The sequence below is a fragment of the Zingiber officinale genome, chromosome 5B (genome assembly GCF_018446385.1).
Source record: "Zingiber officinale cultivar Zhangliang chromosome 5B, Zo_v1.1, whole genome shotgun sequence".
NCBI classification, from domain to species: Eukaryota; Viridiplantae; Streptophyta; class Magnoliopsida; order Zingiberales; family Zingiberaceae; genus Zingiber; species Zingiber officinale.
Window position 1 is genome coordinate 127,427,798 of NC_055995.1, and position 18,378 is coordinate 127,446,175.

The following is an 18,378-nucleotide window of genomic DNA, read 5'->3' on the forward strand; positions in this document are numbered from 1 at the left end:
GAGTGGGGCAGTCGTTTCTATAGTGCCCTCTCTCCCTACACTTAAAACATATTATGAGAGATTTACAATTTTACCTTTTAGATCCGTGATAGGATCCTCCCCCTTGACTGTTGCCATTTCAAATTCTGACTCAGATTCAGATATCTCGTCCTTGGCCATCAGTGCTATGATATCGGTTTGCTCTGATTCTTCTGAGTCTGGTTCGAAGGTTGACTCTGAGGATTCAATTTCAAATTCGGACCCAGGTTCTATTCGATCTTCTAACTCTGAAGGGATCTCATAAAGCTTGTGCACTTTCTCCCACAGCTCCTTAGCATTGTTGAACTTTCCAACTCGATCAAGATCTGAATTTGTTAGTCTGCATAGGAGAATGTAAGTTGCTTTTGCATTTGCCTCGAATGTCCTTATTGTTTGTGCATCCCACTTGTCACAGGTGATGAGTACACCTTCTTTGGTGGGGAGAGTGAATCCAATATGGACTATGGTCCATATTTTTGCTTCGGTCTTTAATTGATGCTCCACCTGGTCTTTCCAGTATCTGAAGTTCTCGTCAGACAGTAGTGGTAGGCATGTGGAGTTGTACCCATCTTCGTAGGCCATTAGAAGGAATCTCACAAAATAAACACAATAAAACTTGTTCCAAGACTTGGTCTTGGATTAGTAGTGCGGGAGAGAAATAAAAATAGTAATTCAGGAATTTCGAGAGAAAATAATAAAATATTATTAAAATATTATAAAAAAAATATTACTATAAATTTTTGGAAACACGATATTTCACTAATTCCAATCAATGGTGAAAAGATGAAAATGGATTTTTTGAAAATAGTTTTGGAGGAAAAAAAACGAAAGGCGTAAGGTTATATTTTCAACCTATACAAACGACAAAGCCACGAAAAATGCTTGAATGGTGGTTGCACCAGTTCAAAGCGACCCCGCTCTGATACCAATTGTTGGATCGAGAAGCGCTAGAGGGGGGGGGGTGAATAGCGCTCGTGGCTATTTCGTTCGATTATCGGAAAACTATCGGAGTTAAAACGTGCAGCGAAATAAGCGGAAATAAAATAAAGAGACAACACAAAGAGACAGGTCGATTTTACTTCGTTCGGAGCCTAAGTCGACTCCTACTCGAAGGCCCGCGATCCTTGATCGCTTCCGGTGGGCAACAACTATAAGCTCGTTAAAAGATTATAATTATGAGTACAAATAAAAGCTATCAAAAATTATACCGACAACAAGAAATGCTAATTCTGAAGCTTCGGGTCGTCCGGCACTTGTAGTAGCACTTCGGAGCGTCTTTTGGAGCAGCGTGTTGATGAAAGATCACTTAGAATTCGTTGTATATTGAAGCTGCACCTCAACCCTCCTTTTATATGCGGTTCCGGGCGCCTGGATCCCTTCCGGGCGCCTGGAGTGTGACGTGGCCAACCAACCAGGATGCTCCACGTGGCGAAGTCGCGCAGGGGATAGAATTTGGTCCCGGGCGCCTGGACCTGTTCCGGGCGCCTGGATCCATCCCGGGCGCCCGGACAGCCTTTTTCCAGCAGGTTCCTCACCTGCAAACAAAGGTTAGTCCGAGCAAAATACCCTGCAATACAGTGTTAGAATCTGATAAAACACACTAAGTAATAATTGACAATCTTCGGACTGTCCGAGTCTGACTTTGGATTTCCATCCGGAAACCCTAGGTCGACCCGACGCCTACTGTTCCCTCTGCCGGGAACGCGTCCTCACCTACTCCACTCAGGAGATTACCTGATGCCAGTCCGGTCCTCCAGACCGACTGGACTTTCCGCCTAGGGTTACCGCCCCCTAGGGTTTTTCTCCACCTAGGGTTACCACCCCCTAGGACCTAAGGTTGCCGCCCCTTAGGGTTTTCCTCCACCTAGGGTTACCGCCCCTAGGACCTAAGGTTGCCGCCCCTTAGGGTTTTCTTCCACCTAGGGTTACCGCCCTCTAGGACCTAAGGTTACCCCCCCTTAGGATTTTTCCTTCACCTAGGGTTACCACCCCCTAGGACCTAAGGTTACCCCCCCTTAGGATTTTCCTTCACCTAGGGTTACCACCCCCTAGGACCTAAGGTTACCCCCCTTTAGGATTTTCCCTTGCCTAACCGCAGTTAGGACTTTCCTGAAACCTTATTTAACCACGTTAGATAACAAGGAATCTTAACTTTGAATCCCTTTGCCATTATCAAAACTGAGGTTCGATCGTCGGATGCTTACTGCACCAACAAAAACTTCTCAGTCAAGTATTTGGTCAACCTTGAACTCCTTGACTCTTTTACATATCAAACTAGTCAACTCTTGACCAGAGGTGAATTGCATCAACAATCTTCCTAAACGAACAATTGCGCCAGCAATCTCTAAACACATATCGTCAAATATCTAGTCAGTCGTGACCTATTTGACTACTTCCTCTCATATTGTTAAACATCGAAACCTAAGCTCAGGCCAACTTGAACTTAGTCAACCTGGTCAACATTGACCTAGGGAAATTGCACCAACAGGCCAACTATTGGGTAAGGAAAACCCTAGACTTAGATATAGTGAGTTAGGGTTGGTAATCAATTATATCAATCGATTAAGACAAGAATATTCGATTAGGACAATCAATTAGGGCTTATTCGAATCTATTAGGCTGGCTGCCAAATCGATTAGGGTGCAATTTTCGCAAGAGCATAAACAAGGGTTGAATCGATTGAACCAATCAATTCAACCATTGCTAATTGATTGGGTCAATCGATTAGATAGTGTTTTATCGTGAGAAGGAATAATCAATTAAGAAGTCTTAATCGATTGGGCTAATCGATTAAGACCTTTTCGTTAGTGAACAGAGAGTTGTGGAATAGATTTGGTAATCGATTAAGGCTCTCTGAATCAATTGGGATGACTCACCAATAGATTAGGTTTTGAAAACAAATCATTCTATAGGTTGAACGGGCATCCTACGTGGCAATCGATTAGGAGTGAGCATAATCAATTGGGAGACGTCGAAGAACCCTAGAAAAGAGTTTTCATGGACATTTTGAACCAAATCCTTTACACACACTCTGCCAGTTCTTGAGCAAGTGTTGCTACACTTTCCAAACTTCAAGAGGTATCTACAAGCAATAAGAGATCAAACAAGCAATATTTTCAATGTATTGTGTATTTACTTCCTTATTTTCTTTGTATTCTTGTTGTGAACTTGTATGAGGTTTCCCTTCCTCCAGTTTATTTCCAAGAAGGAGTGATTTCATAGTGGATAAGATTGTGAGGAGAGCGGACTCTTAGATTAGTCACCTCAAGGAGGTGGATACGAAGTAAAATCCAAGTGTTAGCATTGATGAGTCTTCGCTTTAAGATATCCACTGCAAATCATCATCGACTAAAATATTGAAGCTATTCACCCCACCTCTAGCTCCCGGAGTGTCTTAACAAGTGGTATCGGAGTAAGGTTGCTCTTCATTGGACTAATCGCTAAGAGAGCAAAGAGCTAGAGGAAGAATAAAATTTTTTGAAGTGAAGCCCTAATTTCAATGGTCAAAGATTCATCATCAAGGAGCTCAACTTCAAATGGATTTTAGAGTTGGATTCAGATACGATATCTGAGCACCTCCACCCAAAGTAATTGGGAGTTTCGACCTTTGGAAATCAAAGGTTGATTTTTTTTTATGATAGAGCAATGGTTTGCTCTAATTGAGGGTTTTGAAGCTCCAAAAGATTCAAATGAAAAATTTCTCAAGAAGAATAAATAGAATGAGGAGCAAATCAAAAGATGAGAGGTTAATGAGAATGAAACTAAATTATTGGTTAATTTATTACCGAGCACCATCTTGTGCAAGATTGGAGAGTATTAAGATGCCAAGAAGCTATGGAACAAGTTAGCACAACTTCATTAAGATCCAACCTCAGGGTAAAGTGAAGAAAAATCCAAAGAAGGAATTTTTTTGGATAAAGAACAAGAGGTTTCAAAGGTTGAGACGTGCTCAACATCCGAGGATGAAGTTGAAGAGTTATCCACCTCAAGGATTGAGGGAGAGTAATGCTCATTGATACCGGAACAAGAAGAAGCTTCTATTTCCAGATCAAATGAAGAAAAATGTGTCACCTCTATAAGCAAAGGTATAAAAATTTCAATTTGAAAAAATAAAAATCATATCATTTGCTTTGAGTATAGGAGAATTGACATTACAAAAGAAAGTGTCTAAAGTTGACCAAGAAGAAAGGTCAAGTGGCACTCAAGGGCAAGGAGAAGTCAAAGGAGGTCAGCCCCGTGGTACACAAAGGCAAGGAGTGTATCATGTATTTTTCTTAACTAAGGTACTATTAGTTAATGGTAGTTATCTAAATAATGATAAAAAGTATGCTAGAATTTTTGTTTCATTTTAATGTTATTTATCATGAAAATAGAAAACATGAAAAACCTAAAGACAATTACAAGTCATTTCATGCTAGGACTATCATACCTTAGGGTAGGAAAGTAAATAACAGTTTAGGTAAGAAACCATAACAAGTTAGATATGTGCCTAAATAGAAAAGTGTTCAAGAAAATAATAGAAAATCAAAATTTGAGGATTTAAGGATAGAAAATCAAGTCTTGAGGTCAAGGCTTGATAAATTAGAGAAGACTCTTAACAAAATGACAATTAGTGTCCCAGGGTCTAGGAGGGAAAACCTACGTTTAGGAAAACAAGAATCATTCAATGGCAAGAGAGGTTTGTGATATAAACCAAAAGCCAAGGAGAATATTCCCTCGTACCATGGAGTTACATATAGTTATGGAACTAATCAAGCCAAAGTTACAAGGAATGTTATCCTTAGAATTGATCTTGAGAAGACTAGCGTGACCAAAACTTGTAAGAAGCCTAGGAAGGTCATTAAGAAGGAATTGAAGGAAGTTATCTCTAGTGAATATCTAGAATACCTAAGAAGTATTAATAGATTTTGGGTTCCTATAAGAATGTATTTTCTATACCCTATATAAGTTTAGAGAGTGTCAATTTAAATTAGAAGAGTATGGTTAACTTAACTTTTGTAAAGTTAGTACTTAGGACATTTTCAAGATATTATGATATCTTGTAAGTGAAAGGTTAAATCTTTACTCATGAAAAGTAAAAGTATGTAGAAATTGATGATTAAAATTTAAATACTAATAATAATGCATTTTCATCTAAAATCCGAAATGAAAGTTTAAAAACACTCGAACTAATTTTAAAATTTTGGAAAAAAATTATTGATATATTGTTTCCATCAAAATTATAAAAATTACAAGTCTTCAAAAAAATTTATGAAAAATCTAATATCCTAAATTCTTAATCTTTCAAAATTTAATCAAAGTCGTACTAGTTTGAAATCGATATCGTATTTTTTTTAAACAAAATTATTACAACCCATCCCTATTATCAATATGGCGTTTTAAATTTTGAATTTCAAAACAATCTTATATATATATATATATATATATTGTCAAAATTCCTTTCGCCTTAAACTAAGATTTTTTCACATTAAGAATAACGTTTATTTGTATACTTAAATATTTTATTTTAAAAAAAATCATTATCAGTGATGTTTTATCTTTCTTCTTAGAAAAAAGAATATACAATTTCTATTCAAATGAGCTTGACGAGGGCACAACTTGAAGCATAAGTTTATACAAGCTTCATAAAATGAGAGATATGGCCTTTGCAATGTGCTCGTAGGCCCCAAACCCGTCACCATTTACAAAGGCAAGATCGGTTCCTCTAGTTACGTCGTGTGGATGGTTGCTCGGGCATATCTCTCTTGATAGAAACACAATGGCATTATCTTATTTCCAAGAGAAACGAGATCGATCTCATATCCTTTCATGATTTGGTATACTTATGGACACTTACTGTGATTTAAGCCTTGTTACAATGCCCGCGAGATGAAGATATGAGAGAGGGAAACAGATAAGAGAGGGAATAAAAAAAATGATATATATATAAAATGTTGTATTATTTTAAGCAATAATACAATAATGTATTTGCACAAAAACAGCTAGCATGTAATAAACAGATAAATAAAAGAGCAGGGTTAGAAAATAGTTATTCGGGGTTGAAGCGTCGGCGTACCGACTGTCCTTAGAGAATTTATCGTCGCCCCACGGTGCAAAGGCTCTCCGGCAAAATCCTCCCAAGATCCGACAACCACTCGTGACGATCGTAGGTGCACTCCTAGACGATCGCCACACTCGAACCCAACCTCAGATCGCACAAACCAAGCCTCAGGACTGTAAAACTCGGGAACCAAAAAAAGACCTCAGATCGCAGAGAAGAGAGGAGAAGAAAGCAGGAATAGCTTGAGTGAATAAGAGAGGCACAGCGCCTCCCCTTTTATTCACAATGAAGAGACTCGAAGCACTGCTTCGCCAGCGAACAAACGCGTCGCTGTTTCGCCTCTTGCGTCCTTTCCTCACGCGGGAGTGTCGCTTCGCCTTCTGAGTCCGGAGGCTAGCAAAAAACAAACAGAACCAGAGAATCAACCAACTGGTTTGGTTCAGACCGAACCATACCAAAGACTGGCAAAAATGGACCGGGCCGCCTACAAGTGCGAGGCCCACGAGCTGGGGATTTGCACCTCCCCCTGCGCGCGATAATCGCATGCGTCGCGCCCGGTTTATGGATTTCCGGCTCGAACCCCACGAACCCACTTGATTTGGGCTTGACCCACGCATACATGTAGGTCCACCCAACTTTACTAAGCAAGGATGGAATGACTCCATATATAAGGCCATTCCAACTTTCTTTGCTTAGTAATGTGGGACTAAATGCATACACATATGCATCACAAAAAAAAACAAAGAAATAATTTGAATTTTCAAAAGAAAACAATTTTTTAAAACAAAATTCAACATATAACTCTAAACCCAAGAACAACACGAGGATTCCAATAGCAAGCTATTGAAATAAACCCTCTCCTCATAAAAAATTAATTTAATATCATAGTGGACCAATGGCCCACATATCAGATATTAAACTGATAAGAACAGATACTACACTTGATCATAACCAAAAGGCCGAAAAAGGTATGAATTATATTGTTTCATCCTACCTTTTAAAGATCCAAATAGCACAAGAAGTGCTTAATTCAGCGATGTGGGACTTTAGTTCCATGCTCTTCGCCCTCTTTGGTATTGCATCATGCCATAATAAGTCAATTAATATAGTACATAAAAGAAAAATATGAACAAAAACAACTAAACACTACTAGTCCGACATGACTCAAGGAAAATTGTAACAATTCCTTAATTTGTTCGAACACTTCAAAGAATAAAAGTGAAAACAAAAATAATATCATATGTAATTAAATGACATGTCTATTCAGTAGATCAACTATTATTAGATATTGATATGAACTGATGAAGAATTTTAAAACCAACAATAGATCATAATCCCTACTATATATATATATATTATTTAATTCTATTTGATTAAAATGAATATTTAAAAAGTTAAATAAATAATATTAAATAATATTTTATTTTCATAATTTTAATTATATGATTATTATTTCAACACATATGATTATGTATAATAATTTAAATCAGATTTAATAAATTAGGATGATAATAGTATAAAATACTACTCTAATATTTTTTTTTCTTCTTATATAAATGTATTGAGGGATTTTTTTCTTATATTTATGACAACTTTAGACAAGCTTAAGAGTAAGGTTCAACGGTAAGGTGAGACTAGGAGTGTTAAAAATAAATTTGATCTGATCATTCAATCAGAGTTGCCTTGAAAAAAAATTAGATTCAGATTATAATTTTTTGAGTTTAGGTCATGTTCGGATTGAAGAGTTTTGGGTTGAAAATTTTCTGGTCAAATTCAAATTGGATTCAGGTTGACCTGAATTTGGGGTTTAGTGAATTTGTTGGGAATTAAATTAAATTTTATTTTAAAAATTAAAATATTTTTATGTATATTAATATTAATGTTAGTATCATAATGAAAAAGTATTGAGATAAAAGCAACAAATTATAAAAAAAATAGCTAAATAAGTCATTTTGAATCATATTTAGGATTATTCAGTTCGGGTTCGGATTGGTTGGGTTCGAAATTATGATTCAATTCGAATTCTGATCGAATTCAGGTTAAGATTTTTTTTAAAAAAAATTGACCTGACCCAAATCTGGTCTACCTAAATTGTCAACCTTAGGCGAGATGGCAACCGAGAGATTTTAAGGATACTAAATATTTGAATTTTTGTCAAGAAATGAACTAAAATCTAATTGTAATATTGGTTTTTGTCATCATCAACAACCAAAGCCAGACCAAATACTACTGGACTTACTCATCATCACCATAGCCCATTCAGAAGTAAGTCTCCCTTCTCCACCAAAGCTATCTGTCAATATAGCAGCTCAGTTTATTAGAATCACACTTTCCTTTTTCTACTTCAATGATGTAACTTAGAAGGCTCTTGGTGGCAAATCTTGATATTTAAATTTCATTTGATCGGGTGCGCCTGAATCTAGAAGTAGTGCAACGCAAGAACGACACACGAGGATTCCAATAGCAAGCTATTGAAATGAACCCTCACCCATAAAAAATTAATTTAATATCACAGTGGACCAATGACCCACGTATCAGATATTAAACTGATAAGAACAGATACTACACTTGATCTTAGCCAAAAGGCCGAGAAAGGTATGAATTAGATTGTTGCATCCTACCTTCTTTTAAAGATCCAAATAGCACACGAAGCGCTTAATTCAACGATGTGGGACTATAGTTCCATGCTCTTCGCCCTCTTTAGTATTGTATCATGCTATAATAAGTCAATTAATACAGTACATAAAAAAAAATATGGACAAAACAACTAAACACTACTAGTCCGACACCGACTCAAGGAAAATTATACCAAGTCCTTAATTTCTTCAAGCACTTCAAAGAATGAAAGTGAAAACAAAAATAATAACATTTGTTAAATGACATGTCTCTCCAGCAAATCAACTATTATTAGATATTGATATGAACTGATGAAGAATTTTAAAATCAATAATAGATCATAATCCCTGCTATATATATATATATATATATATATATATATATATATATATATATATATATATATATATATATATATATATATATATATATATAATTTAATTCTATCGAATCAAAATGAATATTTAAAAAGTTAAATAAATAATATTAAATTATATTATATTTTCATAATTTTAATTATGTGATTACTATTTCAACACAACTAAAATGATTATATATGATAATTTAAATCAGAATTAGTAGAATAGGATGATACGATAGAAGTTATAGTATAAATTCTTACTCTAATATTTTTTTCTTCTTATATAAATGTATTGAGGGATATTTTTTCTTATATTTACAACTTTAGATAAGCTTAAGAGTAAGGTTCAATGGTAAGGTGAGACTAGGAGTGTTAAAAATAAATTCAATCTGATCATTCAATCTGAGTTGACCTGAAAAAAATTAGATTCGGGTTAGAATTTTTTGAGTTCAGGTCATGTTAGGATTGAAGAGTTTTGGGTTGAAAATTTTCATGTCGAATTCAGATCGGATACAGGTTGGCCTGAATTTGGGGTTTAGTGAATTTGTTAGAAGTTAAATAAAATTTTATTTTAAAAATTAAAATATTTTTATGTATATTAATATTAATGTTAGTATCATAATGAAAAAGTGTTGAGATAAAAGTAAAAAAATTATAAAAAATTGGCTAAACATGTCATTTTGAATCATATTTAGGATTATTTAGTTCGGGTTCGGATTGGTCGAGTTCGAATTTGGGACTGAATTCGAATTCGGATCGAATTCAGGTTAAGATTTTTTTTTAAAAACGACTCGACCCAAATCTGGGCCACCTAAATTGTCAACCTTAGGCGAGATGGCAACCGAGAGAGTTTGAGGATTCTAAATATTTGAATTTTTGTTAAGAAATGAACTAAAACCTAATTGTATTATTGGTTTTTGTCATCATCAACAACCAAAGCCAGCCAAATTGTATTGGATTTTGTCATCATCAAGAACCAAAACTAGCCCATTCGAGAAGGAAATTCTTGAGTTGGTGTGGGAGTAATGTGGATAAGGACCATTTCTCGGTGTCCAAGCCATAGCATACTACTATGATAATCTCTCTTCAAGAGTTACTCCATCCCTATATTGTATTGGATTTTGTCATCATCAAGAACTAGCCCAAGAAGGAAATTCCTGAGTTGGTGTGGGAGTAATGTGGATAAGGACCATTTCTCGGTGTCCAAGCCATAACATACTACTATGATAATCTCTCTTCAAGAGTTACTCCATCCCTATCCTTTTTCTACTTCAATGATGTACCTTAGAAGGCTCTTAGTGGCAGATCTTGATATTTAAATTTCATTTGATCGGGTGCGCCTGAATCTAGCAGTAGTGCAACGCAAGAACGACACACGAGGATTCCAATAGCAAGCTATTGAAATGAACCCTCACCCCATAAAAAATTAATTTAATATCACAGTGGACCAATGACCCACGTATCAGATATTAAACTGATAAGAACAGATACTACACTTGATCTTAGCCAAAAGCCCGAGAAAGGTATGAATTATATTGTTGCATCCTACCTTCTTTTAAAGATCCAAATAACACACGAAGCGCTTAATTCAGCGATGTGGGACTATAGTTCCATGCTCTTCACCCTCTTTAGTATTGTATCATGCTATAATAAGTCAATTAATACAGTACATAAAAGAAAAATATGGACAAAACAACTAAACACTACTAGTCTGACACCGACTCAAGGAAAATTATACCAAGTCCTTAATTTCTTCAAGCACTTCAAAGAATTAAAGTGAAAACAAAAATAATATCATTTGTTAAATGACATTTCTCTTCAGCAAATCAACTATTATTTGTTAGCTAGAGCCCTAGAGCCAATCATTTGATGATTGTATTTTGGACTTGTTGTATCATATTTTATATAAATAAAGGTATTTGGTTTTTGGTTATTATACTTACTTGTATTGGTGCCAAATTAACTAAGTCTAATAATGTCCTTGAGTAGAAGGTTCTTACCTATATCAATCAATTGGTTGAATCGATAGTGAGATGATATAGAGAACACTACTCTTAATCATTCCTAGTCGAGTATTAACATTCAGGGACAATGTTAATGCAATAAGACTAGCATGTAGGTCAACTCGTTGACTTGATCTCACAAGTCATGGATATAGAGATATCAAGTTGACACATGGGTATGCATTAGAGAATGTATACTGAATGACCCGCCATGAGAAAGTATCATGGATCGTTATATGAATGTCATATACTTTCTCATGTGACTATTAGTATGACTATTGGTCCTTAGACCTGAAGTCACCATGGTTCCCTATATAAGGAGTTATGTACTTTGGTTTCATCAAACGTCACCCGTAACTGGGTGGACTATAAAGGTGATTACTGGGTATATAACGAATTATGCAGAGGGATGTGAGTGATGTAGATGGGATCTATCCCTCCCATATGACGGGAGCGACATCGGTATTCTTGATAGAGTTAGACCACGAAGTGCATGGCTATGCCCAAATGAGTCAACATGAGATGTTGAGCTCATTTGATCGAGTGAGTCTACTTGGAGTTCAAGATTTAGATTGATTAGAGGATGACACGGTCTATGCCTCACATTGATCAATCTAGATGTCTAGGATAGAAGGACAATGTCACATATTGTGAGGAGTCACAATTAGTAGTCACTAGGTGATGTTGGATCTCAACATTCTTGTAACTTGGGTAGTAATGATGTATTGCTAGATACCGCTCATTACTTATGCTTCTAAATGAGTTTAGGGGCATTGCCAACGTTACAAGAACCTATTGGGTCACACACAAAGAACAAGTGGATGGAGATTAGGTTCATATGATGAACCAAGAGGATTAGATTCATTTGATGAATCAAATTGGATTAAGAGTAATCCTAATTGGCTAATTGAGTTGGACTCAAGTTGATTCATGTGTTCAATGAGTTTAATTTAGATTATGACTCATTGAATCAATTTAATTAAATGAATTAGATTCATTATATTAAATTGGCTTGAATTAAATGGTTGGATTAGATCAACCATGAGAGAGATTGAGTCAAGTTTGACTTGACTTGAGAGGAAGAGGAAAAGTCAAGTTTGACATGACTATATGCCACATCATTTGTGATTTGGCAAGATGTGGACCAATGATGATGTTCCACATCATCATGGTGTGCCACCTCATGGAGGTTACAAGCCTCCATTCCATTTAATGTGGCCGGCCACATTAAATGAGTGGGAGTTACTCATGTGGCCGACCACTCAAGAGGTGGAAAGGGAATGAGTTTTTTGATTAATGTGTATTCATTCCATCTTCCTCCTTGGCTCTCTTCTAGCTCTCTCTTCTTCCTTCTTCTCTAAGGTTGCCGTGGGCTTCATGCAAGTGAGAAAAAGGTGAGTGAGTTGAGTTCCAAGAAAATAGGGTGAAGTGAAGGTCACAAAGGAGGGTACCTAGAGGAGTATATGAGATTCCTTTTTACTTTCTCTCCTTTCTCCCTTTTAAATCCTACCCGAGAGCCCTAGAAAGTACTAGCACACTTGTGGTGCTCTCTTCTCCATCCTTGAGTGTTAGGGAACACTTCTTGTTCGTGTGGATACTACTAGAGGATTGTCTACGTTGACAATCTTGAGATCCGGCGTACCTTGGACGAGCGGGAACGCAAAGGGCTTCGCTTCAAAGGTATAAAAGTTTTTCTTTTGTAGATCTACTGTAGATCGAAGTTTTAAACTCGTACTCGTATTTTCGAAAGTTTTTCTTCGCACGAGATCCAGCGGCTAGGGTGATTCGAGGTTTCCGCGACGCGAAAAGCGGTTTTTGCGGCCCGAAAAACCCAACATTATTAGATATTGATATGTGATCTGGCGATAAGGACGGGGGCCCCTCATGGGCAAAGGGTCAACGACACGTAGGGGTCAGGAGTCAAGAGGGGTCAACCCCGTCGGCTCGCCGAGCGGGCACCCTATGCTGATCGCCTGGCCATGCCCTCCAGCCGAAGGAACTATAAGCCGGCCATGAGCCCGGGTTTCAGACGCCTAGGTAAAAAGGCTATATAGCTGAGTGGGTGGTCCGGTCGGCCGTGGCCCAAGGCAAGGGTACAAGGCCAAGCGGCCTGTCCGCTCAGCCAAGTCGTCAGGCAACCAGACCAAAGCGTTCGTCCGAGCAGGGGACTATGAATCTCCCTCGGGCGGACCAACATCTACGACAGGTCGAAGGTAAGGAGCCGCCGAGCAGCTGGACGCTTGGCTCGAGAAGATGAAATCAAAGAAGACGGGACAGTAGGGACGTCATCCTAGTAACCTCTGTCGCTGACAACAGGCATGTTCGATGACCAGGCCATACGCAGAATCGTACGATGGAAGGTTCTTCTGTCCCATCAAGGAGGTATTTGGACTGTAGCAGTATGACGTCAGACATGCTCTTCTGACAAGCCCATACCGAAGTATGGTGCAGGACACGTGTACGCCTCGATGTGTGTGCGCTAAGTTCACCATAGATCTATATAAGAGCCATCAGACTTCGCCGGAGGTATGCAATCTTAGATCTTCGGAGCCACCTCCTTGTTTCCCCTTTGCTTGACTTGATCGTCGGAGGGCCGTCTCCGGGAAACCCCACCCGGCTCAGTTTTGTTGCAGGATCATCGGAGCATATGAGGAGCTAGCAGGGAGCGCCACGTCCCCAGTGTCCGTTGATTCAGCGTTCGGACAGGATCAAATTGGCGCCGTCTGTGGGAATGCACCTGCATCCGAGTGGAAGCAATGGACGAAGCTGGACGACCGCACACCGTGATGCTCTCCCAGGAGGAGCTCGACGCTCTAATCGAGGCAAGAGCAGCTAAGCTCGTAGAGCAATAGAGGCAGAAAGCGCAAGCCGAGCGGTTGGAGCAACATGCGACGTTAACATCAGGAGGCTGAGCGGAAGCACCGCCTGCCACAGTTCCATTTCATCGGACCCTATTCCGTACGCCTCCTGAAGTCGCAACAGTTAACCGTGATCGAGGATCTTCATCCGACGAGGCGGCCATGCGAGACAACAGAAAAGGCAAGGCTCCCCGAACGGACACCTCCCCCGAGCGGATCAACCGGAAGTTTTCAGAGGCCATCCTACGGGACCCTCTGCCAAAGCATTATGTGCCCCCGGCGATCGGGGAATACAACAGAACCACCGACCCTGACGACCATCTGGGTAAGTTCGACAACACGGCTACCCTACATCAATATACAGATGGAGTAAAGTGCCAGGTGTTCCGTACCACCCTCTTGGGATCGACACAACGGTGGTTTCGGAGGCTGCCGGACAGATCCATTACCAGCTTCAAGGAGTTCCGCATGGCCTTTCTCCACCATTTCGCAAGCAGTCGACGTTACCAGAAGACTAGTGTCAGTCTGTTCGCCATCAAACAAGAGCCCAGGGAGTCGCTCCGAGCATACATCCAGCGATTCAACCAGGTGACGATGGATATTCCAACAGCCACCTCAGAAACAATGATGAATGCATTCACGCAGGGCCTAGTGGATGGTGATTTCTTCCGTTCACTTATTCGAAAGCCGCCCCGAGACTATGATCATATGTTGCACCGGGCCAATGAGTACATTAATGTGGAGGAAGCCCAAGCGGCCCGAAGAAAAGAAGTTTCTGCTGAGCGGTTAGCACCTGCCGAGCGGTTAGCACCTGCCGAGCGGAAGTCTGTCACTCGCCAAGAATCACCCAGAGGACCGCGTGCCGAGGCAATCCGCTCTCACCACGCGAGGTCCCATGCCGTCCAAGAGGTAGCTGCCGAGCGACCCAAACCAAAGAAGAAGGTATGGACCCCTATGTTCAGTTTGTTCCACCGAACCGACACGCATAACACACGAGATTGCCGAAGCCTTCCCCTGATTGCCCACCCCGCTCCTCGGAGTAGCCATCGTCGATCGCCATCGTCCGACAGACGACAAAGACACTCTGAAGCTGATCGGCGGGTCGGCGATAGGCGACAATGACAGTCTCCCGAGCGGCATCATCGTCAGAGGCACGAGGACAATCCCCGGATGTCTAAGGAGCGGCCTAGGCCGTCCGCACGGGAGGAAGAAAATAGGAGCAACACGTCCCGAGGCGAAATCAGTATCATCGCTGGCGGACCGACCGGAGGTGACTCCAACAGAGCAAGGAAGGCGAGTGTAAGGCAGCTCCAGATCCATGCGGCCGGCTGCAGTCAAGAACGGGCGAGCGGGTCCGAAATCAACTTCGGGCCCAGGGACCTCGAGGGAGTCGAAGTGCCACATGACGACGCCATCATAATCAAAGCGGTAATAGCTAATTATACTATTCACCGCATTTTCATTGATACAGGCAGCTCGGTCAACATCATATTCAAAAAGGCCTTCGACCAACTGCAAATTGATCGGGCCGAGTTGCTGCCCATGACAACCCCCTTCTACGGGTTTACGGGCAATGAAGTTCTACCGAACGGACAGGTCCGACTGGCTATTTCATTGGGAGAAGAGCCACTCAGAAGGACGCAGACGATAAATTTCGTCGTGGTTGATTCTCCCTCAGCATACAATGTTATCTTGGAGCGACCGGCACTCACTGCGACCGGCGCTCAGTGAGTTTCGAGTGGCCGTTTCCACCTTCTACCAGAAGATTAAGTTCCCGGTCGAAGATAAAGTTGGCGAAGTACGAGGAGACCAGTTGGCGGCTCGGCGATGCTACGTCGAGATGATCCGAGCGGAAGCTAATTCCGCGCGGAAGACGCCACGGATCGAGGTGAACGCCATAACCGAAAAACCACCCTCTTTGGTTTATGAAGAAAAAGAGGAGGTGTAGATCCACCCGACCCGATCGGAGGCCACCACATTCATCGCGACCGATCTGGAGGCAAGCCTAAAAAAGGAGGTGATCAAATGTCTCCAGAGAAACTGCGATGTCTTCGTTTGGTCGACGCATGAGCTGCCGGGGATTTCGCCAAGTATAGCACAGCATGAACTCCACGTCCGACCGGACGCTCGACCGGTGAAGCAAAAGAAGAGGGACTTCAGCGCCGAACAGAACGCCATCATCCGAGCGGAGGTCGAGAAGCTCCTGGAGGCCGGCCACATACGTGAGGTGTAGTTTCCAAGCTGGTTGGCGAACGTGGTGCTAGTCTCCAAGATGGGCAACAAGTGGAGGGTTTGCATTGATTTCCGGGATCTCAACAAAGCATGCCCAAAAGATTTCTACCCTCTGCCTCGGATAGATCAACTGGTGGACTCCACAGCCGGGTGCGAGTTAATATGCATGCTGGACGCTTATCAGGGCTACCATCAGGTGCCGCTCGCCCAAGAGGATCAAGAAAAGGTTAGTTTCGTCACAGTCGACGACACTTACTGCTACAATGTAATGCCGTTTGGATTGAAGAACGCAGGAGCAACTTACCAGCGCTTGATGAATAAAATATTCAAAGAGCAGATCGGACGCAATTTAGAAGTGTACGTGGATGATATTCTCATCAAGTCCGTCCGAGCGACCGATCTTTTTACGGACATGGAGGAGACCTTCCGAACGCTGAGGAAGTATGGAGTCAAGCTCAACCCTCAGAAATGTTTGTTCGGACCAAAAGGTGGGCATTTTTTGGGCTATATAGTGACCGAGCGGGGCATAGAGGCAAATCCCAGCAAAGTGAAAGCATTGCAAGATATGCCGCCTCCAAGAAATCTGAGGGAAGTACAGCGCCTGACCGGTCGGATAACGGCATTGTCAAGATTTATTTCTAAGACTGCCGACCGGAGCCTCCCTTTTTTCAAGATCCTGCGCAAAGCTACTAAGTTTCATTGGGACGAGGAATGCGACCGGGCGTTCGAAGAGCTGAAGACATACCTGCACTCCTTGCCCGTATTAGCCAAGCCAGCTGTGGGTGAGCCGCTTAGTATTTATTTATCTTCAACCGAGCGGGCAGTCGGCTCGGCATTAGTGAGGACGAGCGGTGAAGAACAACCCGTGTACTTCTTGAGCCATATTCTAAAAGATGCTGAATCTCACTACACTGGACTCGAGAAGCTGGCTCTTGCTTTGGTCCTCGCCGCTCGGAGACTGCGTCCTTATTTCCTGGCACATACAATCATCGTCCGGACGAATAGCCCATTGGGAAGAGTACTGCTGAATCCGGAAGCGTCTGGACGGCTCATCAAATGGACAACGGAATTAAGCGAATTCGACATTCAGTATCAACCCCGATCGACGATAAAGGCGCAGTCCTTAGCAGATTTTGTTACCGAGGTGCAAAACCCCGAGCCCGAAGCTATGTGGAAAATATTTGTGGACGGATCGTCTACTCGGCTCGGGAGCGAGATTGGTGTGCTATTACTTTCTTCCCAAAATGAACGGATGCACTTATCCGTTCGGCTAGACTACAAAGCCACCAATAATGAAGCGGAGTATGAGGCCCTCATAGCCGGCTTGCAGGCAGCCCGGCATGTGGGCACCGGTCGGGTAACAATCCATTCACACTCTCAGCTGGCCGCTCAGCAGCTCTCGGGCACCTTTGAGATTAATAATGCTCGGCTCAAGCTATACGCTGAGGCCTTCGAAAAACTCAAGGCCCATTTCAGAGAAGTCATCATCCAGAAGATACCCCGAGCGGAGAACCAGGCGGCAGATGAGTTAGCCAAACTTGCAAGTTCAATATCACCGGTCGTCATCTAGCAGCCGATCGAACAAGTATCCTTGGTGGCGCATATCGACCGGATGGAAGGCCTCACATTTCCGAGCGATTGGAGAACTGCCATCACGGAGTTTCTCCGCTCGGGTGCTACACCTTCCGATCGGGAGGAAGCCCAGCTATTAAGGAGGAGAGCCGGTCGGTTCACACTCGTTGGAGACCAACTCTACAAGAAGACTTTCTCCCGCCCACTTTTGAAATGTGTGAGCTCAGAGGACGCGGAGTACATCCTTCATGAAGTGCACCAAGGATCGTGCGGAGGACATCCGGGCAGACGATCGCTGGCTAAGAAGATCCTGCTGGCCGGGTACTTCTGGCCAACCCTACAAGCAGATGCCGCTCGGACCGTCGCGACGTGTCTCTCCTGCCAGAAGTACCACAACGTCTCCCACCGACCGGCGGAAGAAATGAAGACATCTACAGTGTCTTGTCCGTTCGATCAGTGGGGAATGGATATCGTGGGTCCGTTCCCTATAGCTACCGGTCAGCGGAAGTTTTTACTGGTGGCGGTCGACTACTTCTCTAAATGGGTGGAGGCCGAGCCACTGGCCAAGATTACTGAGCAGATGGTCAAAAAGTTTATCTGGCAGCATATAATCTGTCGGTTCGGTATTCCTCGCCGGCTCATATCTGATAACGGGCGACAGTTCGCCGGGAAGCAGCT

The 18,378-nt window shown here is 41.6% G+C and overlaps 2 non-coding genes and 1 pseudogene across 2 annotated transcripts; all 3 read right to left on the minus strand.

Moving 5' to 3' along the window:
* Positions 1-6,869: 6,869 nt before the first annotated feature.
* On the minus strand, positions 6,870-7,030 carry LOC121988270 (annotated as a pseudogene).
* Positions 7,031-8,460: 1,430 nt separating this feature from the next.
* On the minus strand, positions 8,461-8,657 carry LOC121988266. The gene has a single exon (XR_006113998.1). It is a non-coding gene; the product is annotated as a U2 spliceosomal RNA (small nuclear RNA).
* Positions 8,658-10,364: 1,707 nt separating this feature from the next.
* On the minus strand, positions 10,365-10,562 carry LOC121988268. The gene has a single exon (XR_006114000.1). It is a non-coding gene; the product is annotated as a U2 spliceosomal RNA (small nuclear RNA).
* Positions 10,563-18,378: the final 7,816 nt, after the last annotated feature.